Here is a 15,709-nt window from a genome sequence, read left to right as displayed (position 1 = left end):
TTAAATATGGCCACTTCTCACGCAACACTTTGCATGAGAGGGGAGTGACATAGGTGTTCCTGTGGGTGTTCCAACACAACACCCATGTATACTGCCACATTTTCAGATTTACGAGAATTTGAAAAACTGGAAAAACATCAGAAAGCATGAACCGGCAACCCCTCACTTTTTGAGTCAGGCTGCGGAAGTAGTCCTTCCATTTATACTCGAGTTGATTAATTCATCTATCTCTACTGGCATAGTGCTGCTACCTTGGAAACATGCTATGGTGAAGGCATTGCTGAAGAAGCCTAATTTTAACCCTGATTTCTTGTGAAATTATTGCCTTATCTCCCTTCTTCCTGGGATAAGTAAGATCCTAGAAAAATATATTAACATGGATCTCTCTATGTTTTTGGAGCCCCACAAACTTTTGCATTCATCCCAAACTGGATTCCAACCCTGACATAGGACAGAAACTGCTCATCTTGCTGTGGTCAAAGAGTCTAAGAAAATTCTTGACCAAGGATTTCAGCAGCAAATATCCTACTGGACCTTAGCTCCACATTAGATACTGTTAATTATGACATCCTTATTAACAGACCTCGGAATGTCTAAGTTTCAAGTGGTATTATCAACTGGCTGCAGTTATTCTTGGAAGGTAGGAGTGTTCAGGTCTTTGAAGGATGTAATACCCCCAAGACTATGTCACTCAGCTGCGGAGTTCCTCAGGGCTCGTCCCGTAGTCCTACATTGTTTAATGTATGTATGAGACACCTTGCAGATATTGTTCTTCCTCATGGTATTAATATAGTCACATACGCCAATGACACTCAACTAGTTGTGGCTTTAAATCACTCAGAGAACTCGTCATCCTCTTAAGGATCCTGCTTAGAAAAAGTGGCTAATTGGATGGAACTCTCCTGTCTTAAACTAAATAGGGAGAAGATGAAGCTTATGTTCCTGGGTAATGCTCTCATCTCTGACCTTGGATCAGCATGGCAAATTGTCTTGGCCCTGCCCCTGTCTCTAAAACCCAGATAAAATGTCTGGGTATGTGGCTGGACAGGTCCCTCAAATTGGACCACCAGGAAATAAAACTGGCTGCCACCTGTTATGGCATCCTCAGGAAGCTCTGTAAAGTTCTTCCTCTCCTTCCCTTTTTGGCAAGGAGACTCATGGTCCAGTCTCTAATTCTTTCTCGCCTGGACTATAAAAATGCCCTGTACTGAGGGGCCCCTTTGTCAACCACAAAGAAGTTGCAAGTCATTCAGAATTGTGCAACAGGCATACTGCTTAAGACCCCCCAACAGTCAATCTGCCAAGCCCGCACTGAATGCCTTACATTGACTGCCATTCATGGAGAGAATAAAATTCAAATCTCTATGCATAGCCCACAAGTCCTTTTAGGGGGGAGGGCCTTCAATTAGCCATACCATCATTTTCTCTTAACATCCGAATAGATGCCTACGATCAACCAACCTCTGCCTAGCCTCAGCCCCTAGAATTAAAAGGGCAAGTGGTGGTGATCACTCTTTTTCTTATAATGTTGATAAACTGTGGAATGTTCTTCCTCCCCATTTTCATTCAAGGTCCAATCATCAGGTCGAGCCTAGAATCATCGTGCAAGCACTGCTCTAGGGAAGATCTGTGTTAGTTCACAACGTGAGGGAAGCCCCACCCACTGCGCCGCCCATTTTTTCATTGACTTGTGTCTTTATCCTTCGTAAATGCTGTCTTTTGATTGATTATGAGGCTTGTTAGTCCCTCCTTATTATGGCCATGTCATCATTTGTACCTTCTCATGGCTACTGGCCCCCTTTACTTCGAGTGTTACAAGGTACTGTGCGTGTTATTTAGACTGGGAGCGCTCTTTTTTCCATGCCTTCTCACCCCTGCCCACGCTCCCATTGTCTGTGCCTTCTCACCCCCCTCACCCTCTCCCCCGCCCGCACTCCCGTTGTCCGTGCCATCTCCCCCCACCCGCACTCCTGTAGTCCATGAATTCTCGACCCCTTCTCCACCCTCCCCAGCCCGCACTCCCGTTGTCTGTGCCTTCTCCCCCTGCCCACACTCCTGTTTTCCGTGCTCCCCCCGTTGTCTGTGATGCAATGCAATAGGTCTTGCGTAAATGCGAGTCCTATTGCATTTTAAATGCTTGTTTCAAAATCTGGTCACCCTACGTACAAGCCAGTTTCTTTGGTGGGCCAGAAGCAGCACTATGGATGATGAAGGACCGAGAAGAGTTGGGGGCATTTGTCACAGCTGTGTTGGCCTGGCTTTTGAGAATGGTACATTCGGGCTTGTTTACTGGAAGTTTTTACACAGAACGGACCTGACAAATGAATAACAATGTCACATTTTAATAAATTGTGCTTGTAACGAAAACAATGTATGCCTGCATAGGCCTGCTGTGAATGGTCCACTGTTGCCAGTGTAGCTAGAATGTGATCTCCTGATGGCATGTTGCGACTGCTAAGCATGGTGGCTCACGGCCTGTGAGGGAGCCTGGGAACTGTACCTGGCCACCAGTGGAGCTGTACTGTTCTTGAGGGTTCCACCCTACCTTCACATTAAACACCCCAACCCAAAGCACACGTCAAGACCCTCCCCAAATATCCCAGCTCCTTGGGCACTGGCAGCCCTGTTCCTTTTGTACCTTCGCAGGCACCAGCCTCACTGAGGCGGCCCATCTGTGTATGCATTCTGAGGATGCAGAGAGCGTTAACTTCAAAATATGCATCCTTTATGGGTAGGAATGTCTTCACCTCAAGTGCTGTGGCCACAGGATAGCAGGTTTCCCATTGGGGATGAAGGGTGGACATGAGGGAGGGGGATAAGAGAGTGTGTGACTGTTGATTAGTGTACCTGCTACCATGGACACTTATGCTCTCTACAGACAGGAGCCATGTATGCCCTGCCTGTGGCAATCACATGCAATGTCTGTGTTGATGGTATATTCTGCCTGCTGACCGTACACAGCAGGCCTGAATTAGGATGGGCAGATTCTGCTGCTGGGGGACAGTTGAGGGAGTGGCAGAGGCTGACAGGTAGGAGGTAGCCCACATGGCACTCTAAACTCCTACCTACATCTTCCACCAGTGGAAAGGAGGCTCAACCTTGTCCCTCGTGACAGGAGTGCTGGGTGCTATGGGTCAAAGAGCATTGTGGCAAACCTTGGAACCACTAACAAAACAAGGCACTACAATGGATGCCAACAGTTGCTATTAACTCCCATTGGCCGCCTATTGCGGGACTTCTTCACTCAGGCCTGGGTTTTTTGGCACAGTAACGCTTCATGTGCTTGTGATTTTTAAGTCGGGTCTTGTTATGGTAAATTGAAAACTACCAGTCTTAGAAGCTTAGTGCTGTTAGGGAGAAAGACAGGACTGCCTGAATGTCACATGTAAGATGTGCAAACTTGACTTTATTGATGGTGCAAATCTATAAACATAAGGAGGATTGGTGTCCAAATAGGCTAGCGATTAACAAGTGATGGAGCAAATCTGAATGCACACTAGCATTGTGATGGTGGAATTCTGAACTTGCATGGATTATTTAGCAATGATGCAAATGTGGCAAGTACTCAATATTTGTGGGTGAAAATCTGAACATGCATTAAACCCTAGTGAGTGATGATGCAGGTCTGAACAAGCACTTAAGGCGTAGGTACTCGCAAACATTTTCCCAGGGGTCACAAAGTTTGGTCTAAAATGTGACCGAAGGCTGCATTGATACCAGCAGGGTATTTGCTCAGGGGTTGGTGGTAAGGTGGGAGCAAGGAAGCGAAGCATATACATCTAGTGTCTGAACTGCACAATGTGACACCAAAAACTTGGGATTAATCCTGGCTTCTCCACTTAACCAAATTGAGTGATACTAGGCAATTGATTTATTTCACTTTTCCTCCTTTTTCTTCATTATCACATATATGGACCTCGAAATCTATGACTACAGGATGGGTGCTGTACGAAACCTTTTCCTGTGTTTGATTTAATAAACTATAATGTTGTTCATGTATAATAGAAACCCAGGCCACGCAACTGACTTGCCTCTTAGTACACTATTGGCATTGTTATGATGGTGGGGGGAAGAATGAATGATTCTGAATTCATGTTTGAAAACTATCACTTCAAAAAAACATACTTCTCAATGCACTGATTTCATCTAATGTACTAAGGTGAAACAGTTGTGCATGTTAATGAAATACACTATTTGACATTTACATATAACATATTTCTTTCTTCAAATCTTCATAGAATTTAAATTATAATAATAATTTAAATTCTATGAAGATTTGAATAAAGAGGTTTTCTAACGAAACAAGGAGTTTGAGGATGACTTTTGTGCAACCCACATTGTAATACATTTTAAACTATATGGACATGGAAGAACAATTGTGTGTGTCAATCAATCAATCAATCATAACATTTGTAAAGTGCGCTACATACCCGTGAGGGTCTCAAGGCGCTGGGGGGGGGCTGCTACTGATCGAAGAGCCAGGTCTTGAGAAGTCTTCTGAAGGCAAGCAGGTCCTGGGTCTGTCGTAGGTCGGTAGGGAGAGTGTTCCAGGTCTTGGCGGCGAGGTGGGAGAAGGATCTGCCACTGGCGGTGGTTTTCCGGATGCGTGGGACTGTGGTGAGGGTGAGGTTGACAGAGCGGAGGCTGCGGGTGGGGGTGTAGAAGCTGAGTCGGTTGTTGAGGTATGCTGGTCCGGCGTTGTGTAGGGCTTTGTGTGCGTGGATGAGGAGTTTGAAGGTGATCCTCTTGTTGATGGGGAGCCAGTGCAGGCTTCTCAGGTGGGGTGTGATGTGACTGCGTCAGGGGACGTCAAGAATCAGTCGTGCTGAGGCGTTCTGGATGCGTTGCAGCCGTCTCATAAGCTTGGTTGTTGTTCCTGCGTAGAGGGCGTTCCTGTAGTCCAGTCTGCTGGTGATGAGGGCCTGGGTGACAGTTTTTCTTGTGTCGGAGGGGATCCATTTGAAGAGCCTGCGGAGCATTCGGAGGGTGTTGAAGCAGGACGCGGAGACGGCATTGACTTGCTTGGCCATGGAGAGGGCGGCGTCGAGGATGACCCCCAGGTTGCGTGCGTGGTCGCTGGGTTCTGGGGCTGTTCCTAGCAATGTTGGCCACCAGGAGTCGTCCCAGGCTGAGGGGGTGCGGCCGAGGATGAGGACCTCCATCTTGTCAGAATTCAGCTTCAGCCTGTTGTGCTTCATCCATTCGGCGACGGCCTTCATTTCTCTGTGTAGGTTGGCTTTGGCGGTGTGGGGGTCTTCGGTGAGGGATATGATCAGCTGGTTGTCGTCAGCGTAGGAGATGATGTTGAGGCAGTGTTGTCGCGCGACGTGGGCGAGTGGTGCCATGTAGATATTGAACAGCGTCGGGCTGAGGGAAGTTCCCTGTGGAACGCCGCAGATGATCTCGGTGGTCTTGGAGTGGAAGGGTGGGAGGCGGACGCTCTGGGTTCTGCCGGAGGGGAAAGATGTAGTCCATGCCAGGGCCTTCTCTTGGATTCCGGCGTCATGGAGGCGTGCTGTTAGGGTGCGGTGGCAGACCGTGTCGAAGGCTGCTGATAGGTCCAGGAGGATGAGGGCGGCTGTTTCTCCTTTGTCCATGAGGATCCGGATGTCGTGGGTGGCGGCGATGAGGGCAGTCTCGGTGCTGTGGTTGCTACGGAAGCCGGACTGGGATGGGTCCAGGATGTCGTTGTCTTCGAGGTAGCGGGTCAGCTGTCTGTTGACGATCTTCTCAGTAACTTTCGCCGGGAAGGGGAGCAGGGAGATGGGCCGGAAGTTCTTGAGGTCCTTGGGGTCCGCCTTGGGTTTCTTCAGTAGGGCGTTGATCTCGGCGTGCTTCCAGCTCTCCGGGAAGGTTGCTGTCTCGAGGGAGATGTTGATAGTTTTCCAGAGGTGGGGTGCGATGGCTCTGCAGGCTTTGTTGAAGACGTGGTGAGGGCATGGGTCAGATGGGGATCCGGAATGGATGGAGTTCATGGTCTTGATGGTGGGCCCGATTCACAGAACTAACTTAAGACAAAATCCTAAACTTACTACTTTTGGTATTCACAGAAGTTAGGATTTTGTCTTAAGTTTGTCTTAAGACAAACTTAAGACAAACTTAAGACAAACTTAAGACAGACTTAAGACAGACTTAAGACAGACTTAAGACAAACTTAAGACAGACTTAAGACAGACTTAAGTTAGGAATTTGTCTTAAGTTTGTCTTAAGTTTGTCTTAAGTCTGTCTTAAGTCTGTCTTAAGTCTGTCTTAAGTCTGTCTTAAGTTTGTCTTAAGTTTGTCTTAAGTTTGTCTTAAGTCTGTCTTAAGTTTGTCTTAAGTCAAACTTAGGACAAAATCCTAACTTCTGTGAATACCAAAAGTAGTAAGTTTAGGATTTTGTCTTAAGTTAGTTCTGTGAATCGGGCCCGGTGTCTTTGTCGCTGACGTTGGACCAGTCGGTCAGCCGGCTGGTGCGGGTGATGGTCTCAACGGTGGTGGTCTCGACGACGGGTGCGGGGGTGGCGGTGTTGAAGCTGTCGTGGATGTCGGTGATCTTGCGGTGAAAGAAGGTGGCCAGGGAGTTGCACAGGTCTTGTGATGGTGGAATGTCGTTGGTGTTGGAGCTGGGGTTGGAGAGTTCTTTCACAATGTTGAAGAGCTCTTTGCTGTTGTGTGCGTTGTTGTCTAGGCGGTCCTTGAAGGCGGTCTTCTTGGCGGTCCTGATGAGTTGGTGGTGTCTGCGGATGGCGTTCTTGTGGGCTGTGTGGCTGTCTGGTGTTCGGTCGCGGAGCCAGCTCTTCTCCAGTTTCTGGCAGATGCGCTTGGAGGTCTGGAGGTCTTCGGTGAACCAAGCGGCCTTCTTGCTGGAGTGGTTAGTGGTGGAGATCTTGAGTGGGGCGAGGGTGTTGGCGCAGTCGATGATCCATTGTCTGAGGTTGGTGGCGGCGGTGTCGGGGTCGGTGGGATCGGCGGGAGGTCCCAGGGCGAGGGTGGTGGTCAGTTGGTCTTCGGTGACCTTGCCCCAGCGGTGGCGTGGCATTTGTTGGGTGCGGTGGTGTGTGGTGGGTTTCCTGAAGGTGAAGTGGACGCACCTGTGATCTGTCCAGTGGGGTTCGGTGGTGTGGTCGAAGGAGACATGGGGGCTTGTGGTGAAGATGGGGTCCAGTGTGTGACCAGCGGCGTGGGTGGGTGTTGTCACAAGCTGTTTGAGTCCGAGGTTGGCGAGGTTGTCGATCAGGGCGGCAGGGTTGGCGTCGTTGTTGTTCTCGAGGTGGAAGTTCAGGTCCCCGAAGAGGATGTAGTCCGTGGAGACGATGGCGTGGGTGCTGATGAAGTCGGTGATGGTGTCGCAGAACTGTGGTCGGGGTCCTGGTGGTCTGTAGACGAGTGTTCCTCTGAGGGTGGTGTTGGGGTCGGTGTGGATCTGGAAGTGCATGTGCTCGGCGGTGGTGAGGGTGTCGTCGGTGTTGGTCGAGACTCGGATGGTGTCCTCGTGGATGATGGCGATTCCCCCTCCCTCTCCGTTGATGCTGTCTCTGCGGGAGATTTTGTAGCCCTCTGGGATGGCAGTGGCGATGTCTGGTGCCGAGGTGGTGTCCAGCCAGGTCTCCGTCAGGAAGGCGACGTCGGGGTGGTTGAGTCCAGGAGGTCCAAGAGTTTGACGGCGTGCCTGCGGGCAGAGCGGGTGTTGAGGAGGATGCATCGGAGGTGGTTGGGTTCTCTGGTTGGTGGTTTGGCGGGCCGGATGCTGGTGTAGCTGCAGTTACGGCAGGTGAAGGGTCCTTGGGTGCGCTTTGGGGTGGCATGGTAGCAAGCGTGATATCGTCCAGGGTTGAGTGCGTGGAGGGTGCTGGAGTCGTAGTGCAGTCTGGTGTTGTGGTGGCTTCGGGGTCCAGGGGATCTGGCGCTGCGCGCGGTCCAGGCGCGGACGGGCGCAGATGGGCTTGCCTTTGGCACGCCAGCGGAGCGGCCGCACAGCAGCTGCCATAAGAAGGGGAGGTGTGTCCGTCACTCTTGTTTAATTCTATTAATGAGAATATCCCTGTAAGTAAAATTAGGAGACTTTTCTTCCTGATCAGAGCACACATCAGTGTAACTAAATTCACTATATGTGATCGGTGTGAGCTCTCCTGCCCTAGTCTGTCCATTTGTAAATCACTTCTATTCTGCAGATTACTTAATGATAAGGCAAATCTGAACATGCCAAATTATGATAATTCTTGAAATCTTGTTGACATTCGTGGCACCTTGGTGCTCATTTGTGCATAAAGATTGTGCTTGCATAATGATGCACATATTATGTGCACTCCAGGCAAAATGGCGTCCACCCCTGCTGTATCACTTGCGCTTCAAAACATTGGCATCAAGCAGTGTTTCTCATATAGAAGAGTCCGAAGAACCTTCGAGTCCTGAGTCCTTATGGTCTCCTGCCTTGGACATCATGTCATCAATAACCCACATATCTCAGGGTGGGGCACACTGGGTAGATTTACCTAGAACCTTCGGGTCCTGAGTCCTTAGGGTCTCCTGCCTTGGACATCATGTCATGAATAACCCACATTCCTCGGGGGTGGGGCACTCAGGGTAGATTTACCTAGAACCTTCGGGTCCGGAGTCCTTAGGGTCTCCTGCCTTGGACATCATGTCATCAATAACCCACATATCTCAGGGTGGGGCACACTGGGTAGATTTCCCCCCTAGTCCCAAAGGGAACTGGAACCTATGCGGAGAAGAGGAAAACTGATCGTTGTTTTCTCACCACTACCTCTACTCTGAGTAAAAGAGCGCTGAGAATCTGCAAACTGTCAGGAAATATTTTGCTCTACAGAGGAAAGATAGAGGCCTCTTAAACTAACCCTCCCGACTAACAGCGATCCAACCGGCTTGTTTCTGCCCAAAATTGAGGTCCGTTTTTAGGTAGAGCCTGCAGGCAGCAAAGTGTGTTTTTTTCGTTGGTCTTCTTTTTGGTCCTTTAATCTGTGAAATCTTTTTTAGGCTAACAAGCATTGCCTTCCAACTAAGAAGAGTGACTGTGCCAGTCCGTTGGTTCACATTGCACAGGTTCTTAATCCACCAACCTGCCTTAGCAGACACACTCTTCGTAAAGAGCCTTGGATTTGCTTCCAGTTTGTTTCACGTTGCACAGAGAGCTGTGCAGCAGGCGCTCAACCCACTAATCTGCTGTAGCAGACACTTGCTAATTGTTCACCAAGTGGTGATGTGTGCGCAGTTATGCGTGTTTTTATGTTTATTAGTTTTTTTAAGAAACAATTGGATGTGTTATTTCTTTGTTGTTTTAACTATTAGAACGATGAATGAAGGAGGGAGTCCTGCTCTGCTGGACCATCATTCTGTGCATTAACAGTTGCACACGGACTTGCACAGCAGTCGCTCAACCCGCCGAGCCAGTGTAGTGCACATGCTTTTCGTAAAACATCTTTTACTTGCTCGCACTTTAGTTCATGCTACAAACGTAGCTGCGCAGCAGGTGCTTAACCCACCGAGTCGCTATAGCAGACACACTCTTGGTACAGCATCTTTAGGATGGTAGGATGAAGGCAACATGTAAGCTCTATAAATGTTTTTTTCCCACTGCTAATATACTAGCATTGTTGTGTGGCACTAACTGTTTAATAGTGTTTATTTCATTGGTAATAGGGGAGCGAGCGTGTTTGCTGCTCAATAAATAAAACAAAACAACTAAATATAGCTTCGACAATTGATTCATGGACCGAGGCTTGTATTGAACTACACTACATGCTATAAAAGCTCAAAAGTACCTATTACTTAAATGCAGATAATGTTGTTTTAAAGGTTAGTAAAAGCCAGTTCGCCATTGTTAGAAATGGGGGTCTCTAGTTGTCAGAGGTAGGTACCTATGTCCAAATAGGGACCCTTGCTTCTAGTCATGGTAAAGAGAATACACACTCTAGATAGCCACTCCTCACCCCCTTGGTAAGGGTGGGTGGCAAATTCCGTTCCGCTTGCGGAACTTGCGAAATTTTGTCATTTTCGCTTTCCGCGCGGAACACGAAAATGTCGAAACTTCCGCAATCCGCAGCAGAACGGAAATATGCCGGGCAGGATTCATTCTGGCACGATGCTCCTGTCACAAACATGAAACCTCAGCAGGAAGCACTTACAGAAATAAAGCAGGTGTCCGAGTTGAAGCTCAAATTCAGTAACGCATTAATCAGCACAAAACAAAATTGTGAGCACGGTCGAGGCTAGGCAGGTGGGCTTTTTTCCCCATATCTACCGTCAACAATTAGCTGTGATGGGGGGGGGGGGCGTGGCTAGCGCCCGACGAAGATGGCGGCTGGTCCGTAGCTCTCCGGTGCTGATGGGAGCGGAAACGGCGCGGACGCAACATTTTCTGCAGACATGGGCTTAAAACTTGGAGAATCAACCTTTTGACCTCTTGAGGCGCCGAGGGAACTGTTTATAACACCGTTTGGTGACCTGCCGGCGATTCTACTCGTCATGTAAGTTGAAGCGCGGCTGTTACACGCCCGCGTCCGCCATTTTAAGTGCTCCCGCTGACGGAGCCTTTCTTCTCCTCAGCGCGCTAAACGCAGCGCTCTGGCAGCCGCTTGCAGCATTGGAAATGATTTATTTGCCCCTTTTAACGTGACACTCGAATCCACAACTCCTCTTCTATGTAGGTTTCAATTCGGCTTGAAGAACCCAAGGTCGTCATTTTATCCATCTCTGTGGACAATTTCATTGCATGTGTTTTGCTCTATCTACTCTTTTATGAAATGGCCCTTATCTATTTCTCTCAGCTATACTAACTGTGACTGCCTTTTCATGCAGACATTGTATTCTCTACAAATGCCTATGTCACTCTACAACAATTTGAGAAACATATTCCTGGCATGTCTTTGCTGACACCTCTTTGCGGCATATAACAGCTTTTACATAATTCATATTTATCCCCTTTGACCACCTCAAATGCCTTGTGTCCATTTATGCCATTGTGATTGGTTTATGGATCTACACCTGATCTTCTGCATCTTTACGCATATGTGTGTCTTTATATTATATTAATGGACTAGGTTTTGAGCTGCTGCAAGGTGCGTTACTATTGTTATTGTTATTGTTTTAAACAAAACTTTACTCTAATTTATGGGTAGAGTACCTAAAGGTTTTTCTCAGCCTAAATCTTCCACATGAAGATTTTTAGTATGCACCAGCTCACGTTATAGCTGCTTATCCATGGGTGACTCAACCAACACCTCACCTAAAGGTGCATCAACATCTACTACTTCTTCAGCTCCTGGTGCTACTAAAGCACCGAGTAAACGACTGAAGAAAGATCCTCCGTCGCCTCCTAAACAATCTACTTCAGTCACAATAGACCTCTTGCTAAAAGAAATCAGGGCCTTGCACCCGTTTGTTGAAGAGACTAATTCTAAACTACAGCTTCTCTCTGATAGATGGTCAAATGTGGAAGAACGTGTTATTGCATTGGAACACAATGTCGATTCCTTAAATTCTTCTACTTCTGAAGTTGATTCCTTATGTTCTCAGATGTCAACGTTACACAAACAAATTGAAAATTTGGAAAACAGAAGCAGAAGAAATAATCTTCGCATTTATGGTTTGCCTGAAGGAACGGAAGGTACAGACCCCATCACCTTCTTTACAACATTCATCCTAAAGCTTCTCAAGTTACCGGAAGGTACTCTTCTTAATATTCAGAGAGCTCATCGGCAGGGGCCGGCATCATCATCTTCGACTACCTCTTCTTCTGGAAGAAAGACAGAGGAGTGATCCTATATTTTCTACAATACACTGACTCGCTCAAAATGTTATCTGCGGTTAGGGCAATGAATCGTATTACCTGGTCAGGGGCCTCTTTATTCTTTTCTCAAGACTATAAGACTATGCTAAGTCAACTGCGGATCGCCGTAAAGAGTTTCTAGCATTAAGACCGCAACTCCGCTCCATAGGTGCACGATATGGCCTCTTTCATCCTTGCTTATTCAAAGTGACCATCAATAACAAAACCAATACTTATGAGGATCCACTAAAGCTGAAGAGTTTCCTCTACTCCTATCATGCTGACTCTATGGATACTTCTTCATCAAACGCCAAATAAGCCTTTTCTGTTTCTGACATGTCTTTATCCTAACTAAAAGTTTTATTTCTGATGTTGTTTTGCTTGCAGGTTGATACTCAGTAAACATTACATCCTTATATTAACCTTTCTTTTCCACTTAGCTGATTGAGCTCCCTTTTCTCTTCACTGATATTTTCATGTTATTACTCTCCATATGTTCCAGCGTCCGTTGGTTCTGTTATCCTCTCCCTCTTCCCGTGTGGGCTTGGGACACGTCATTGTTCCGTGTGGCCTCACATCCCTTCACCCTTCGTATGTTCTGGATTGTATGTAAGTCCATGATCTTACACAGTCTTCTTTTCTCTTCCATCATGTTCTTTTTCTTTTATCTTTATATCATTCTGAATGTTTTGCCTTACTCCATTTTCACTTTAACATTTTTCCCTGTTTCACACTACTCCTTTACTTTCAAACTCTATCTTTTTACTGTATCTTTCTTTTTCTTTTTTCTCTTCTATCTCAGTTGAATTACTTCTTATACGGTTGGTTCGTTGTTTGGCACAGTATAATTCGTTTAAGGTTTTGTTATAATCGGTGTCTAGTATTTGTACACAGTCTTAGTTTATGCCCTTAAAATGTGTCTCGTGGAATGTCAGAGGTTTGCATTCACCTATTAAGCGACAGAGAGTCTTGACCCATTTAGCTAAATTGGGAACTGATATTGCATGTTTACAAGAATCTCATTTGATGGCTGAAGAATCTGCAAAACTTAAAAGAGGATGGGTGGGGGAGGTTATTTTTTCCCCAGGTGATGGTAAACGTAATGGAGTCATCATTCTCTTTCGTAAATCCCTTTCTTTTAAAATATTGTCGCAATGTGCAGATGCAGTTGGTAGGTGGATATTTGTTAAATTCGTAGTAGATGATGCTCCAATCTCTTTGTTGAATATTTATGCGCCGACAGTAGGCGATTCTTCTTTTTGGACTTCCCTAGCCCAACAAATTACACGACATTTTGATGACAATTTTATCCTTGCAGAAGATTGCAATGAAATAATCGATCCTTTTCTTGATCGAAGTTCGTCAATCCCCTTTGTCCCTCACAAATCTCATTAACTTTTTACACAAACAATTAAGCAACACAAACTCATAGATGCTTGGAGACTTTATAATTCTACATTGAGGGAATACCCTTATTACTCTCCGACACACCATACTCAGTGACGATTAGATTATTTTTTTATATCCCATAATATATCTCAGTCATTGGTGGCAGCAGGCATTGGCTCTATCTTAATCTCTGACCATGCCCCTGTCACTATTCATCTTGATGTTTTGTTGAAACCTAACTTATCTCGAAAGTGGCGTTTTAACAACGCCCTACTTCTGGATTCCGTATTTACATCCTCCTTTGTTTCTTTTTTTAATGAATATTTCCTTATCAACCAATCAGATACTATACCTTTTCATGTGGTGTGGGACGCCTTTAATGCATCAGCCAGAGATTTTGTTATTAGATTTGCGTCAAGAAAGCGAAAAAAGGCGCAACAAATCACTAATACCCTATTATCCCAAATAAAGAGATTGGAGCACTCTTATTATTCTTCTAAATCTAAAGAATGTTTGTCAGAGCTTATGAAGGCCAAATTCCAATTTAACCAAGATACAACTAATAAGGCCTCTAATTATTTATTGAAGTCTAGTGCAAAATTTTATGGTGGCCAAAACAAAGCTGGTAAACTACTTGCTAACTATTTAAAGGTCAAGCACAACAAACTTAATATAGAATCTATTTTTGATAGAAATCACACATTGAATTTCAAAGACGATGATTTCTCAATTTCTGTCTAAAATCCAATGCACACCCGCCACACGTCCAGATCTTTCACCTTTAGAAACTGACCTTACGCAGAAGGAGCTTATCACTGCCTTAAAAACACTCAAAAAAGATAAGGCCCCTGGCCCGGATGGATTCACCGTGGTATTCTTCACTCACTTTGCACATTTACTCATCCCTAAATTACATACCCTCATAACCACTTTCTTACAGGCAGGAGGATCGTCTGGCTCTTTCTCGGATGCCCTTATATGCCTTATACCTAAAGAAGGCAAAGATCCACAACATTGCAAAAATTACCGTCCTATTTCTCTCGTCAATATAGGTTATAAAATTTTCTCCAAAGCCCTAGCATCGCGTTTGGAATCCCAATTGCCTGACCTATTAGGCGCAGAACAATCCGGTTTTGTTAAGGGCCGACTCCTTACGGATAATACTCGCTTATTCTTCGATGTCCTTTCCAAGGTTTCCCAGGTTCCTCATTCCTTAGCAGCGATAGCTTTAGATGCAGAAAAAGCATTTGACAGAGTTGAATGGTCATACCTTTTTCATACACTTGAGTGGTTTGGTTTTGGTCCAAAAATCATTGCTCTGATATCTATTTTGTATTCTAACCCGAGGGCGGCTGTATGCGCAAACGGCGGTGTTTCTTCTTATTTTCAACTTGGTAGGGGTGTCCGACGGGGCTGTCCACTTTCTCAGTTTCTTTTTAATCTTGCTTTAGAACCTTTTCTTTTGAGAATTTGTCAAAATGACAACATTCATGGCTTCACCTTCAAAGAGACTAACGTCAAAATGGCAGCTTATGCTGATGATGTCCTTCTGTTTCTTTCGCAACCTCAGCTCTCCCTTCCCGCCTTTTTAGAGGAAGTTGATTCCTTTGCATATGTTTCTGGATATAAATTAAACAAAGATAAATGGAAAATTTTGCCTCTCACCAAATATACTTTTAAGGCTGACTTTGTTACTTCCGGTTTCACATGGAGTCCCCAATACATTAAGTATTTAGGGTTACACTTTACCTCTTCCATATCAGGAACCATCAAACGATGTATGGATAATTGCACACAAAGGTTGCTCTCCTTAACAGCGAAATGGCATCCGCTATACTTGTCTTGGTGGGGCCGCTTAGATACCATAAAGATGATGCTTTCACCTATAGTTTTATATACAATCTCTAATATTCCACTCTCTATTCCCTAAAAATATTTTAAAAAATGTAATTCTATTTTATCCTCCTTTTTATGGAGTAACAAGAAATCGCGCATGTCTCTTTCAAAGTTGATGCGCCCAAAATCAGAGGGTGGTGTGAACTTCCCTGATTTCCCTACTCATCACAAATCCTTCTTATTACATCAGGCTTCGAGATGGCTCTCTAAATCCTATATCAATTGTCCTATTTGGGTCACGCTAGAGCAGTCCTTAATTTCCCCATTTTCATTCCAAGAATTTCTGTCTTTCACGCATAAACCCCAGTCTGTGTCCACTCCTATAATTAAACATACATCTCAGATTATACCGTCTCTCACCTCCTTGACCCCTCCCGATTGGACTTCCTTTCTCAATCTTACTATATGGCATAATGTCTATATTTTAATAAATAATAAACCTATATTTTGGAAATCTTTGAGACAACGGGATCTGATTTGGGTGCATCAATTATATGTTCAAGATAAGATTATGTCCTTTGCACTGGCGAGTAGCTCTTTTGACCTGCCTGCATCTTTTCGTTTTAAATACTCCCTCCTGATACAAGCTATTCAAAATGCCCGCATGCAGTGCATAGCTTCCCACCACTCTACTCCGCTTGCGTTTGTCCATGCAGA

Source organism: Triturus cristatus, chromosome 7 (genome assembly GCF_964204655.1).
Source record: "Triturus cristatus chromosome 7, aTriCri1.1, whole genome shotgun sequence".
NCBI classification, from domain to species: domain Eukaryota; kingdom Metazoa; phylum Chordata; class Amphibia; order Caudata; family Salamandridae; genus Triturus; species Triturus cristatus.
Note: the sequence above shows the minus strand (reverse complement) of the source record.